The sequence below is a fragment of the Bacillus rossius genome, chromosome 10, assembly GCF_032445375.1.
Source record: "Bacillus rossius redtenbacheri isolate Brsri chromosome 10, Brsri_v3, whole genome shotgun sequence".
Classification (NCBI taxonomy): Eukaryota; Metazoa; Arthropoda; class Insecta; order Phasmatodea; family Bacillidae; genus Bacillus; species Bacillus rossius.
The window spans coordinates 27,770,215-27,783,319 of NC_086337.1; the positions used below are offsets into that span (position 1 = coordinate 27,770,215).

The 13,105-nt window shown below is 52.0% G+C and overlaps 1 protein-coding gene across 1 annotated transcript in view; it reads right to left on the reverse strand.

Annotated features, from left to right (window-relative positions):
- The window catches only part of LOC134535889 (DNA replication licensing factor Mcm5), a 121,064-nt gene that overhangs the window by 82,054 nt on the left and 25,905 nt on the right, over positions 1 to 13,105 (reverse strand). The gene's annotated exons all lie outside the window — the stretch shown is intronic.

Sequence of the window (13,105 nt, forward strand, 5' to 3'; positions counted from 1 at the left end):
CTGATATCCAAGCCTGCAAAAGCCCCACACAAGCCCGCTGTATACCTCTCGGGTAGCACGGACTGCGAGCGCTCGGAAAATATTCCGTATTCGTGAACAATCTGATATCCAAGCCTGCAAAAGCCCCACACAAGCCCGCTGTATACCTCTCGGGTAGCACGGACTGCGAGCGCTCGGAAAATATTCCCTTTTCGTTAACAATCTGATATCCAAGCCTGCAAAAGCCCCAAACAAGCCCGCTGTATACCTCTCGGGTAGCACGGACTGCGAGCGCTCGGAAAATATTCCCTTTTCGTGAACAATCTGATATCCAAGCCTGCAAAAGCCCCACACAAGCCCGCTGTATACCTCTTGGGTAGCACGGACTGCGAGCGCTCGGAAAATATTCCCTTTTCGTGAACAATCTGATATCCTAGCCTGCAAAAGCCCCACACAAGCCCGCTGTATACCTCTCTGGTAGCACGGACTGCGAGCGCTCGGAAAATATTCCCTTTTCGTGAACAATCTGATATCCAAGCCTGCAAAAGCCCCAAACAAGCCCGCTGTATACCTCTCGGGTAGCACGGACTGCGAGCGCTCGGAAAATATTCCCTTTTCGTGAACAATCTGATATCCAAGCCTGCAAAAGCCCCACACAAGCCCGCTGTATACCTCTCGGGTAGCACGGACTGCGAGCGCTCGGAAAATATTCCGTATTCGTGAACAATCTGATATCCAAGCCTGCAAAAGCCCCACACAAGCCCGCTGTATACCTTTCGGGTAGCACGGACTGCGAGCGCTCGGAAAATATTCCGTATTCGTGAACAATCTGATATCCAAGCCTGCAAAAGCCCCACACAAGCCCGCTGTATACCTCTCGGGTAGCACGGACTGCGAGCGCTCGGAAAATATTCCCTTTTCGTGAACAATCTGATATCCAAGCCTGCAAAAGCCCCAAACAAGCCCGCTGTATACCTCTCGGGTAGCACGGACTGCGAGCGCTCGGAATATATTCCCTTTTGTGAACAATCTGATATCCAAGCCTGCAAAAGCCCCACACAAGCCCGCTGTATACCTCTTGGGTAGCACGGACTGCGAGCGCTCGGAAAATATTCCCTTTTCGTGAACAATCTGATATCCTAGCCTGCAAAAGCCCCACACAAGCCCGCTGTATACCTCTCGGGTAGCACGGACTGCGAGCGCTCGGAAAATATTCCCTTTTCGTGAACAATCTGATATCCAAGCCTGCAAAAGCCCCAAACAAGCCCGCTGTATACCTCTCGGGTAGCACGGACTGCGAGCGCTCGGAAAATATTCCCTTTTCGTGAACAATCTGATATCCAAGCCTGCAAAAGCCCCACACAAGCCCGCTGTATACCTCTCGGGTAGCACGGACTGCGAGCGCTCGGAAAATATTCCGTATTCGTGAACAATCTGATATCCAAGCCTGCAAAAGCCCCACACAAGCCCGCTGTATACCTTTCGGGTAGCACGGACTGCGAGCGCTCGGAAAATATTCCCTTTTCGTGAACAATCTGATATCCAAGCCTGCAAAAGCCCCACACAAGCCCGCTGTATACCTCTCGGGTAGCACGGACTGCGAGCGCTCGGAAAATATTCCCTTTTCGTGAACAATCTGATATCCAAGCCTGCAAAAGCCCCAAACAAGCCCGCTGTATACCTCTCGTGTAGCACGGACTGCGAGCGCTCGGAAAATATTCCCTTTTCGTGAACAATCTGATATCCAAGCCTGCAAAAGCCCCACACAAGCCCGCTGTATACCTCTCGGGTAGCACGGACTGCGAGCGCTCGGAAAATATTCCGTATTCGTGAACAATCTGATATCCAAGCCTGCAAAAGCCCCACACAAGCCCGCTGTATACCTCTCGGTTAGCACGGACTGCGAGCGCTCGGAAAATATTCCCTTTTCGTGAACAATCTGATATCCAAGCCTGCAAAAGCCCCACACAAGCCCGCTGTATACCTCTTGGGTAGCACGGACTGCGAGCGCTCGGAAAATATTCCGTATTCGTGAACAATCTGATATCCAAGCCTGCAAAAGCCCCACACAAGCCCGCTGTATACCTCTCGGGTAGCACGGACTGCGAGCGCTCGGAAAATATTCCCTTTTCGTGAACAATCTGATATCCAAGCCTGCAAAAGCCCCACACAAGCCCGCTGTATACCTCTCGGGTAGCACGGACTGCGAGCGCTCGGAAAATATTCCGTATTCGTGAACAATCTGATATCCAAGCCTGCAAAAGCCCCACACAAGCCCGCTGTATACCTCTCGGGTAGCACGGACTGCGAGCGCTCGGAAAATATTCCCTTTTCGTGAACAATCTGATATCCAAGCCTGCAAAAGCCCCACACAAGCCCGCTGTATACCTCTCGGGTAGCACGGACTGCGAGCGCTCGGAAAATATTCCTTTTCCGTGAACAATCTGATATCCAAGCCTGCAAAAGCCCCACACAAGCCGCTGTATACCTCTCGGGTAGCACGGACTGCGAGTGCTCGGAAAATATTCCTTTTCCGTGAACAATCTGATATCCAAGCCTGCAAAAGCCCCACACAAGCCCGCTGTATACCTCTCGGGTAGCACGGACTGCGAGTGCTCGGAAAATATTCCCTTTTCGTGAACAATCTGATATCCAAGCCTGCAAAAGCCCCACACAAGCCCGCTGTATACCTCTCGGGTAGCACGGACTGCGAGTGCTCGGAAAATATTCCTTTTCCGTGAACAATCTGATATCCAAGCCTGCAAAAGCCCCACACAAGCCCGCTGTATACCTCTAGGGTAGCACGGACTGCGAGCGCTCGGAAAATATTCCCTTTTCGTGAACAATCTGATATCCAAGCCTGCAAAAGCCCCACACAAGCCCGCTGTATACCTCTCGGGTAGCACGGACTGCGAGCGCTCGGAAAATATTCCGTATTCGTGAACAATCTGATATCCAAGCCTGCAAAAGCCCCACACAAGCCCGCTGTATACCTCTCGGGTAGCACGGACTGCGAGCGCTCGGAAAATATTCCCTTTTCGTGAACAATCTGATATCCAAGCCTGCAAAAGCCCCACACAAGCCCGCTGTATACCTCTCGGGTAGCACGGACTGCGAGCGCTCGGAAAATATTCCTTTTCCGTGAACAATCTGATATCCAAGCCTGCAAAAGCCCCACACAAGCCCGCTGTATACCTCTCGGGTAGCACGGACTGCGAGTGCTCGGAAAATATTCCTTTTCCGTGAACAATCTGATATCCAAGCCTGCAAAAGCCCCACACAAGCCCGCTGTATACCTCTCGGGTAGCACGGACTGCGAGTGCTCGGAAAATATTCCCTTTTCGTGAACAATCTGATATCCAAGCCTGCAAAAGCCCCACACAAGCCCGCTGTATACCTCTCGGGTAGCACGGACTGCGAGTGCTCGGAAAATATTCCTTTTCCGTGAACAATCTGATATCCAAGCCTGCAAAAGCCCCACACAAGCCCGCTGTATACCTCTCGGGTAGCACGGACTGCGAGCGCTCGGAAAATATTCCCTTTTCGTGAACAATCTGATATCCAAGCCTGCAAAAGCCCCACACAAGCCCGCTGTATACCTCTCTGGTAGCACGGACTGCGAGCGCTCGGAAAATATTCCCTTTTCGTGAACAATCTGATATCCAAGCCTGCAAAAGCCCCACACAAGCCCGCTGTATACCTCTCGGGTAGCACGGACTGCGAGCGCTCGGAAAATATTCCCTTTTCGTGAACAATCTGATATCCAAGCCTGCAAAAGCCCCACACAAGCCCGCTGTATACCTCTCGGGTAGCACGGACTGCGAGCGCTCGGAAAATATTCCGTATTCGTGAACAATCTGATATCCAAGCCTGCAAAAGCCCCACACAAGCCCGCTGTATACCTCTCGGGTAGCACGGACTGCGAGCGCTCGGAAAATATTCCCTTTTCGTGAACAATCTGATATCCAAGCCTGCGAAAGCCCCACACAAGCCCGCTGTATACCTCTCGGGTAGCACGGACTGCGAGCGCTCGGAAAATATTCCGTATTCGTGAACAATCTGATATCCAAGCCTGCAAAAGCCCCACACAAGCCCGCTGTATACCTTTCGGGTAGCACGGACTGCGAGCGCTCGGAAAATATTCCCTTTTCGTGAACAATCTGATATCCAAGCCTGCAAAAGCCCCACACAAGCCCGCTGTATACCTCTCGGGTAGCACGGACTGCGAGCGCTCGGAAAATATTCCCTTTTCGTGAACAATCTGATATCCAAGCCTGCAAAAGCCCCACACAAGCCCGCTGTATACCTCTCGGGTAGCACGGACTGCGAGCGCTCGGAAAAAATTCCGTATTCGTGAACAATCTGATATCCAAGCCTGCAAAAGCCCCACACAAGCCCGCTGTATACCTCTCGGGTAGCACGGACTGCGAGTGCTCGGAAAATATTCCTTTTTCGTGAACAATATGATATCCAAGCCTGCAAAAGCCCCACACAAGCCCGCTGTATACCTCTCGGGTAGCACGGACTGCGAGTGCTCGGAAAATATTCCTTTTCCGTGAACAATCTGATATCCAAGCCTGCAAAAGCCCCACACAAGCCCGCTGTATACCTCTCGGGTAGCACGGACTGCGAGCGCTCGGAAAATATTCCCTTTTCGTGAACAATCTGATATCCAAGCCTGCAAAAGCCCCACACAAGCCCGCTGTATACCTCTCGGGTAGCACGGACTGCGAGTGCTCGGAAAATATTCCTTTTCCGTGAACAATCTGATATCCAAGCCTGCAAAAGCCCCACACAAGCCCGCTGTATACCTCTCGGGTAGCACGGACTGCGAGCGCTCGGAAAATATTCCCTTTTCGTGAACAATCTGATATCCAAGCCTGCAAAAGCCCCACACAAGCCCGCTGTATACCTCTCGGGTAGCACGGACTGCGAGCGCTCGGAAAATATTCCCTTTTCGTGAACAATCTGATATCCAAGCCTGCAAAAGCCCCACACAAGCCCGCTGTATACCTCTCGGGTAGCACGGACTGCGAGCGCTCGGAAAATATTCCCTTTTCGTGAACAATCTGATATCCAAGCCTGCAAAAGCCCCACACAAGCCCGCTGTATACCTCTCGGGTAGCACGGACTGCGAGCGCTCGGAAAATATTCCGTATTCGTGAACAATCTGATATCCAAGCCTGCAAAAGCCCCACACAAGCCCGCTGTATACCTCTCGGGTAGCACGGACTGCGAGTGCTCGGAAAATATTCCTTTTCCGTGAACAATCTGATATCCAAGCCTGCAAAAGCCCCACACAAGCCCGCTGTATACCTCTCGGGTAGCACGGACTGCGAGCGCTCGGAAAATATTCCCTTTTCGTGAACAATCTGATATCCAAGCCTGCAAAAGCCCCACACAAGCCCGCTGTATACCTCTCGGGTAGCACGGACTGCGAGCGCTCGGAAAATATTCCCTTTTCGTGAACAATCTGATATCCAAGCCTGCAAAAGCCCCACACAAGCCCGCTGTATACCTCTCGGGTAGCACGGACTGCGGGCGCTCGGAAAATATTCCCTTTTCGTGAACAATCTGATATCCAAGCCTGCAAAAGCCCCACACAAGCCCGCTGTATACCTCTCGGGTAGCACGGACTGCGAGCGCTCGGAAAATATTCCGTATTCGTGAACAATCTGATATCCAAGCCTGCAAAAGACCCACACAAGCCTGCTGTATACCTCTCGGGTAGCACGGACTGCGAGCGCTCGGAAAATATTCCCTTTTCGTGAACAATCTGATATCCAAGCCTGCAAAAGCCCCACACAAGCCCGCTGTATACCTCTCGAGTAGCACGGACTGCGAGCGCTCGGAAAATATTCCCTTTTCGTGAACAATCTGATATCCAAGCCTGCAAAAGACCCACACAAGCCCGCTGTATACCTCTCGGGTAGCACGGACTGCGAGCGCTCGGAAAATATTCCCTTTTCGTGAACAATCTGATATCCAAGCCTGCAAAAGCCCCACACAAGCCCGCTGTATACCTCTCGGGTAGCACGGACTGCGAGCGCTCGGAAAATATTCCGTATTCGTGAACAATCTGATATCCAAGCCTGCAAAAGCCCCACACAAGCCCGCTGTATACCTCTCGGGTAGCACGGACTGCGAGCGCTCGGAAAATATTCCCTTTTCGTGAACAATCTGATATCCAAGCCTGCAAAAGCCCCACACAAGCCCGCTGTATACCTCTCGGGTAGCACGGACTGCGAGCGCTCGGAAAATATTCCGTATTCGTGAACAATCTGATATCCAAGCCTGCAAAAGCCCCACACAAGCCCGCTGTATACCTCTCGGGTAGCACGGACTGCGAGCGCTCAGAAAATATTCCCTTTTCGTGAACAATCTGATATCCAAGCCTGCAAAAGCCCCACACAAGCCCGCTGTATACCTCTCGGGTAGCACGGACTGCGAGCGCTCGGAAAATATTCCGTATTCGTGAACAATCTGATATCCAAGCCTGCAAAAGCCCCACACAAGCCCGCTGTATACCTCTCGGGTAGCACGGACTGCGAGCGCTTGGAAAATATTCCCTTTTCGTGAACAATCTGATATCCAAGCCTGCAAAAGCCCCACACAAGCCCGCTGTATACCTCTCGGGTAGCACGGACTGCGAGCGCTCGGAAAATATTCCCTTTTCGTGAACAATCTGATATCCAAGCCTGCAAAAGCCCCACACAAGCCCGCTGTATACCTCTCGGGTAGCACGGACTGCGAGCGCTCGGAAAATATTCCCTTTTCGTGAACAATCTGATATCCAAGCCTGCAAAAGCCCCACACAAGCCCGCTGTATACCTCTCGGGTAGCACGGACTGCGAGCGCTCGGAAAATATTCCCTTTTCGTGAACAATCTGATATCCAAGCCTGCAAAAGCCCCACACAAGCCCGCTGTATACCTCTCGGGTAGCACGGACTGCGAGCGCTCGGAAAATATTCCGTATTCGTGAACAATCTGATATCCAAGCCTGCAAAAGCCCCACACAAGCCCGCTGTATACCTCTCGGGTAGCACGGACTGCGAGCGCTCGGAAAATATTCCCTTTTCGTGAACAATCTGATATCCAAGCCTGCAAAAGCCCACACAAGCCCGCTGTATACCTCTCGGGTAGCACGGACTGCGAGCGCTCGGAAAATATTCCGTATTCGTGAACAATCTGATATCCAAGCCTGCAAAAGCCCCACACAAGCCCGCTGTATACCTCTCGGGTAGCACGGACTGCGAGCGCTCGGAAAATATTCCCTTTTCGTGAACAATCTGATATCCAAGCCTGCAAAAGCCCCACACAAGCCCGCTGTATACCTCTCGGGTAGCACGGACTGCGAGCGCTCGGAAAATATTCCGTATTCGTGAACAATCTGATATCCAAGCCTGCAAAAGCCCCACACAAGCCCGCTGTATACCTCTCGGGTAGCACGGACTGCGAGCGCTCGGAAAATATTCCGTATTCGTGAACAATCTGATATCCAAGCCTGCAAAAGCCCCACACAAGCCCGCTGTATACCTCTCGGGTAGCACGGACTGCGAGCGCTTGGAAAATATTCCCTTTTCGTGAACAATCTGATATCCAAGCCTGCAAAAGCCCCACACAAGCCCGCTGTATACCTCTCGGGTAGCACGGACTGCGAGCGCTCGGAAAATATTCCCTTTTCGTGAACAATCTGATATCCAAGCCTGCAAAAGCCCCACACAAGCCCGCTGTATACCTCTCGGGTAGCACGGACTGCGAGCGCTCGGAAAATATTCCGTATTCGTGAACAATCTGATATCCAAGCCTGCAAAAGCCCCACACAAGCCCGCTGTATACCTCTCGGGTAGCACGGACTGCGAGCGCTCGGAAAATATTCCCTTTTCGTGAACAATCTGATATCCAAGCCTGCAAAAGCCCCACACAAGCCCGCTGTATACCTCTCGGGTAGCACGGACTGCGAGCGCTTGGAAAATATTCCCTTTTCGTGAACAATCTGATATCCAAGCCTGCAAAAGCCCCACACAAGCCCGCTGTATACCTCTCGGGTAGCACGGACTGCGAGCGCTCGGAAAATATTCCCTTTTCGTGAACAATCTGATATCCAAGCCTGCAAAAGCCCCAAACAAGCCCGCTGTATACCTCTCGGGTAGCACGGACTGCGAGCGCTCGGAAAATATTCCCTTTTCGTGAACAATCTGATATCCAAGCCTGCAAAAGCCCCACACAAGCCCGCTGTATACCTCTCGGGTAGCACGGACTGCGAGCGCTCGGAAAATATTCCGTATTCGTGAACAATCTGATATCCAAGCCTGCAAAAGCCCCACACAAGCCCGCTGTATACCTTTCGGGTAGCACGGACTGCGAGCGCTCGGAAAATATTCCGTATTCGTGAACAATCTGATATCCAAGCCTGCAAAAGCCCCACACAAGCCCGCTGTATACCTCTCGGGTAGCACGGACTGCGAGCGCTCGGAAAATATTCCCTTTTCGTGAACAATCTGATATCCAAGCCTGCAAAAGCCCCAAACAAGCCCGCTGTATACCTCTCGGGTAGCACGGACTGCGAGCGCTCGGAATATATTCCCTTTTTGTGAACAATCTGATATCCAAGCCTGCAAAAGCCCCACACAAGCCCGCTGTATACCTCTTGGGTAGCACGGACTGCGAGCGCTCGGAAAATATTCCCTTTTCGTGAACAATCTGATATCCTAGCCTGCAAAAGCCCCACACAAGCCCGCTGTATACCTCTCGGGTAGCACGGACTGCGAGCGCTCGGAAAATATTCCCTTTTCGTGAACAATCTGATATCCAAGCCTGCAAAAGCCCCAAACAAGCCCGCTGTATACCTCTCGGGTAGCACGGACTGCGAGCGCTCGGAAAATATTCCCTTTTCGTGAACAATCTGATATCCAAGCCTGCAAAAGCCCCACACAAGCCCGCTGTATACCTCTCGGGTAGCACGGACTGCGAGCGCTCGGAAAATATTCCGTATTCGTGAACAATCTGATATCCAAGCCTGCAAAAGCCCCACACAAGCCCGCTGTATACCTTTCGGGTAGCACGGACTGCGAGCGCTCGGAAAATATTCCCTTTTCGTGAACAATCTGATATCCAAGCCTGCAAAAGCCCCACACAAGCCCGCTGTATACCTCTCGGGTAGCACGGACTGCGAGCGCTCGGAAAATATTCCCTTTTCGTGAACAATCTGATATCCAAGCCTGCAAAAGCCCCAAACAAGCCCGCTGTATACCTCTCGTGTAGCACGGACTGCGAGCGCTCGGAAAATATTCCCTTTTCGTGAACAATCTGATATCCAAGCCTGCAAAAGCCCCACACAAGCCCGCTGTATACCTCTCGGGTAGCACGGACTGCGAGCGCTCGGAAAATATTCCGTATTCGTGAACAATCTGATATCCAAGCCTGCAAAAGCCCCACACAAGCCCGCTGTATACCTCTCGGTTAGCACGGACTGCGAGCGCTCGGAAAATATTCCCTTTTCGTGAACAATCTGATATCCAAGCCTGCAAAAGCCCCACACAAGCCCGCTGTATACCTCTTGGGTAGCACGGACTGCGAGCGCTCGGAAAATATTCCGTATTCGTGAACAATCTGATATCCAAGCCTGCAAAAGCCCCACACAAGCCCGCTGTATACCTCTCGGGTAGCACGGACTGCGAGCGCTCGGAAAATATTCCCTTTTCGTGAACAATCTGATATCCAAGCCTGCAAAAGCCCCACACAAGCCCGCTGTATACCTCTCGGGTAGCACGGACTGCGAGCGCTCGGAAAATATTCCGTATTCGTGAACAATCTGATATCCAAGCCTGCAAAAGCCCCACACAAGCCCGCTGTATACCTCTCGGGTAGCACGGACTGCGAGCGCTCGGAAAATATTCCCTTTTCGTGAACAATCTGATATCCAAGCCTGCAAAAGCCCCACACAAGCCCGCTGTATACCTCTCGGGTAGCACGGACTGCGAGCGCTCGGAAAATATTCCTTTTCCGTGAACAATCTGATATCCAAGCCTGCAAAAGCCCCACACAAGCCGCTGTATACCTCTCGGGTAGCACGGACTGCGAGTGCTCGGAAAATATTCCTTTTCCGTGAACAATCTGATATCCAAGCCTGCAAAAGCCCCACACAAGCCCGCTGTATACCTCTCGGGTAGCACGGACTGCGAGTGCTCGGAAAATATTCCCTTTTCGTGAACAATCTGATATCCAAGCCTGCAAAAGCCCCACACAAGCCCGCTGTATACCTCTCGGGTAGCACGGACTGCGAGTGCTCGGAAAATATTCCTTTTCCGTGAACAATCTGATATCCAAGCCTGCAAAAGCCCCACACAAGCCCGCTGTATACCTCTAGGGTAGCACGGACTGCGAGCGCTCGGAAAATATTCCCTTTTCGTGAACAATCTGATATCCAAGCCTGCAAAAGCCCCACACAAGCCCGCTGTATACCTCTCGGGTAGCACGGACTGCGAGCGCTCGGAAAATATTCCGTATTCGTGAACAATCTGATATCCAAGCCTGCAAAAGCCCCACACAAGCCCGCTGTATACCTCTCGGGTAGCACGGACTGCGAGCGCTCGGAAAATATTCCCTTTTCGTGAACAATCTGATATCCAAGCCTGCAAAAGCCCCACACAAGCCCGCTGTATACCTCTCGGGTAGCACGGACTGCGAGCGCTCGGAAAATATTCCTTTTCCGTGAACAATCTGATATCCAAGCCTGCAAAAGCCCCACACAAGCCCGCTGTATACCTCTCGGGTAGCACGGACTGCGAGTGCTCGGAAAATATTCCTTTTCCGTGAACAATCTGATATCCAAGCCTGCAAAAGCCCCACACAAGCCCGCTGTATACCTCTCGGGTAGCACGGACTGCGAGTGCTCGGAAAATATTCCCTTTTCGTGAACAATCTGATATCCAAGCCTGCAAAAGCCCCACACAAGCCCGCTGTATACCTCTCGGGTAGCACGGACTGCGAGTGCTCGGAAAATATTCCTTTTCCGTGAACAATCTGATATCCAAGCCTGCAAAAGCCCCACACAAGCCCGCTGTATACCTCTCGGGTAGCACGGACTGCGAGCGCTCGGAAAATATTCCCTTTTCGTGAACAATCTGATATCCAAGCCTGCAAAAGCCCCACACAAGCCCGCTGTATACCTCTCGGGTAGCACGGACTGCGAGCGCTCGGAAAATATTCCCTTTTCGTGAACAATCTGATATCCAAGCCTGCAAAAGCCCCACACAAGCCCGCTGTATACCTCTCGGGTAGCACGGACTGCGAGCGCTCGGAAAATATTCCCTTTTCGTGAACAATCTGATATCCAAGCCTGCAAAAGCCCCACACAAGCCCGCTGTATACCTCTCGGGTAGCACGGACTGCGAGCGCTCGGAAAATATTCCGTATTCGTGAACAATCTGATATCCAAGCCTGCAAAAGCCCCACACAAGCCCGCTGTATACCTCTCGGGTAGCACGGACTGCGAGCGCTCGGAAAATATTCCCTTTTCGTGAACAATCTGATATCCAAGCCTGCGAAAGCCCCACACAAGCCCGCTGTATACCTCTCGGGTAGCACGGACTGCGAGCGCTCGGAAAATATTCCGTATTCGTGAACAATCTGATATCCAAGCCTGCAAAAGCCCCACACAAGCCCGCTGTATACCTTTCGGGTAGCACGGACTGCGAGCGCTCGGAAAATATTCCCTTTTCGTGAACAATCTGATATCCAAGCCTGCAAAAGCCCCACACAAGCCCGCTGTATACCTCTCGGGTAGCACGGACTGCGAGCGCTCGGAAAATATTCCCTTTTCGTGAACAATCTGATATCCAAGCCTGCAAAAGCCCCACACAAGCCCGCTGTATACCTCTCGGGTAGCACGGACTGCGAGCGCTCGGAAAAAATTCCGTATTCGTGAACAATCTGATATCCAAGCCTGCAAAAGCCCCACACAAGCCCGCTGTATACCTCTCGGGTAGCACGGACTGCGAGTGCTCGGAAAATATTCCTTTTTCGTGAACAATATGATATCCAAGCCTGCAAAAGCCCCACACAAGCCCGCTGTATACCTCTCGGGTAGCACGGACTGCGAGTGCTCGGAAAATATTCCTTTTCCGTGAACAATCTGATATCCAAGCCTGCAAAAGCCCCACACAAGCCCGCTGTATACCTCTCGGGTAGCACGGACTGCGAGCGCTCGGAAAATATTCCCTTTTCGTGAACAATCTGATATCCAAGCCTGCAAAAGCCCCACACAAGCCCGCTGTATACCTCTCGGGTAGCACGGACTGCGAGTGCTCGGAAAATATTCCTTTTCCGTGAACAATCTGATATCCAAGCCTGCAAAAGCCCCACACAAGCCCGCTGTATACCTCTCGGGTAGCACGGACTGCGAGCGCTCGGAAAATATTCCCTTTTCGTGAACAATCTGATATCCAAGCCTGCAAAAGCCCCACACAAGCCCGCTGTATACCTCTCGGGTAGCACGGACTGCGAGCGCTCGGAAAATATTCCCTTTTCGTGAACAATCTGATATCCAAGCCTGCAAAAGCCCCACACAAGCCCGCTGTATACCTCTCGGGTAGCACGGACTGCGAGCGCTCGGAAAATATTCCCTTTTCGTGAACAATCTGATATCCAAGCCTGCAAAAGCCCCACACAAGCCCGCTGTATACCTCTCGGGTAGCACGGACTGCGAGCGCTCGGAAAATATTCCGTATTCGTGAACAATCTGATATCCAAGCCTGCAAAAGCCCCACACAAGCCCGCTGTATACCTCTCGGGTAGCACGGACTGCGAGTGCTCGGAAAATATTCCTTTTCCGTGAACAATCTGATATCCAAGCCTGCAAAAGCCCCACACAAGCCCGCTGTATACCTCTCGGGTAGCACGGACTGCGAGCGCTCGGAAAATATTCCCTTTTCGTGAACAATCTGATATCCAAGCCTGCAAAAGCCCCACACAAGCCCGCTGTATACCTCTCGGGTAGCACGGACTGCGAGCGCTCGGAAAATATTCCCTTTTCGTGAACAATCTGATATCCAAGCCTGCAAAAGCCCCACACAAGCCCGCTGTATACCTCTCGGGTAGCACGGACTGCGGGCGCTCGGAAAA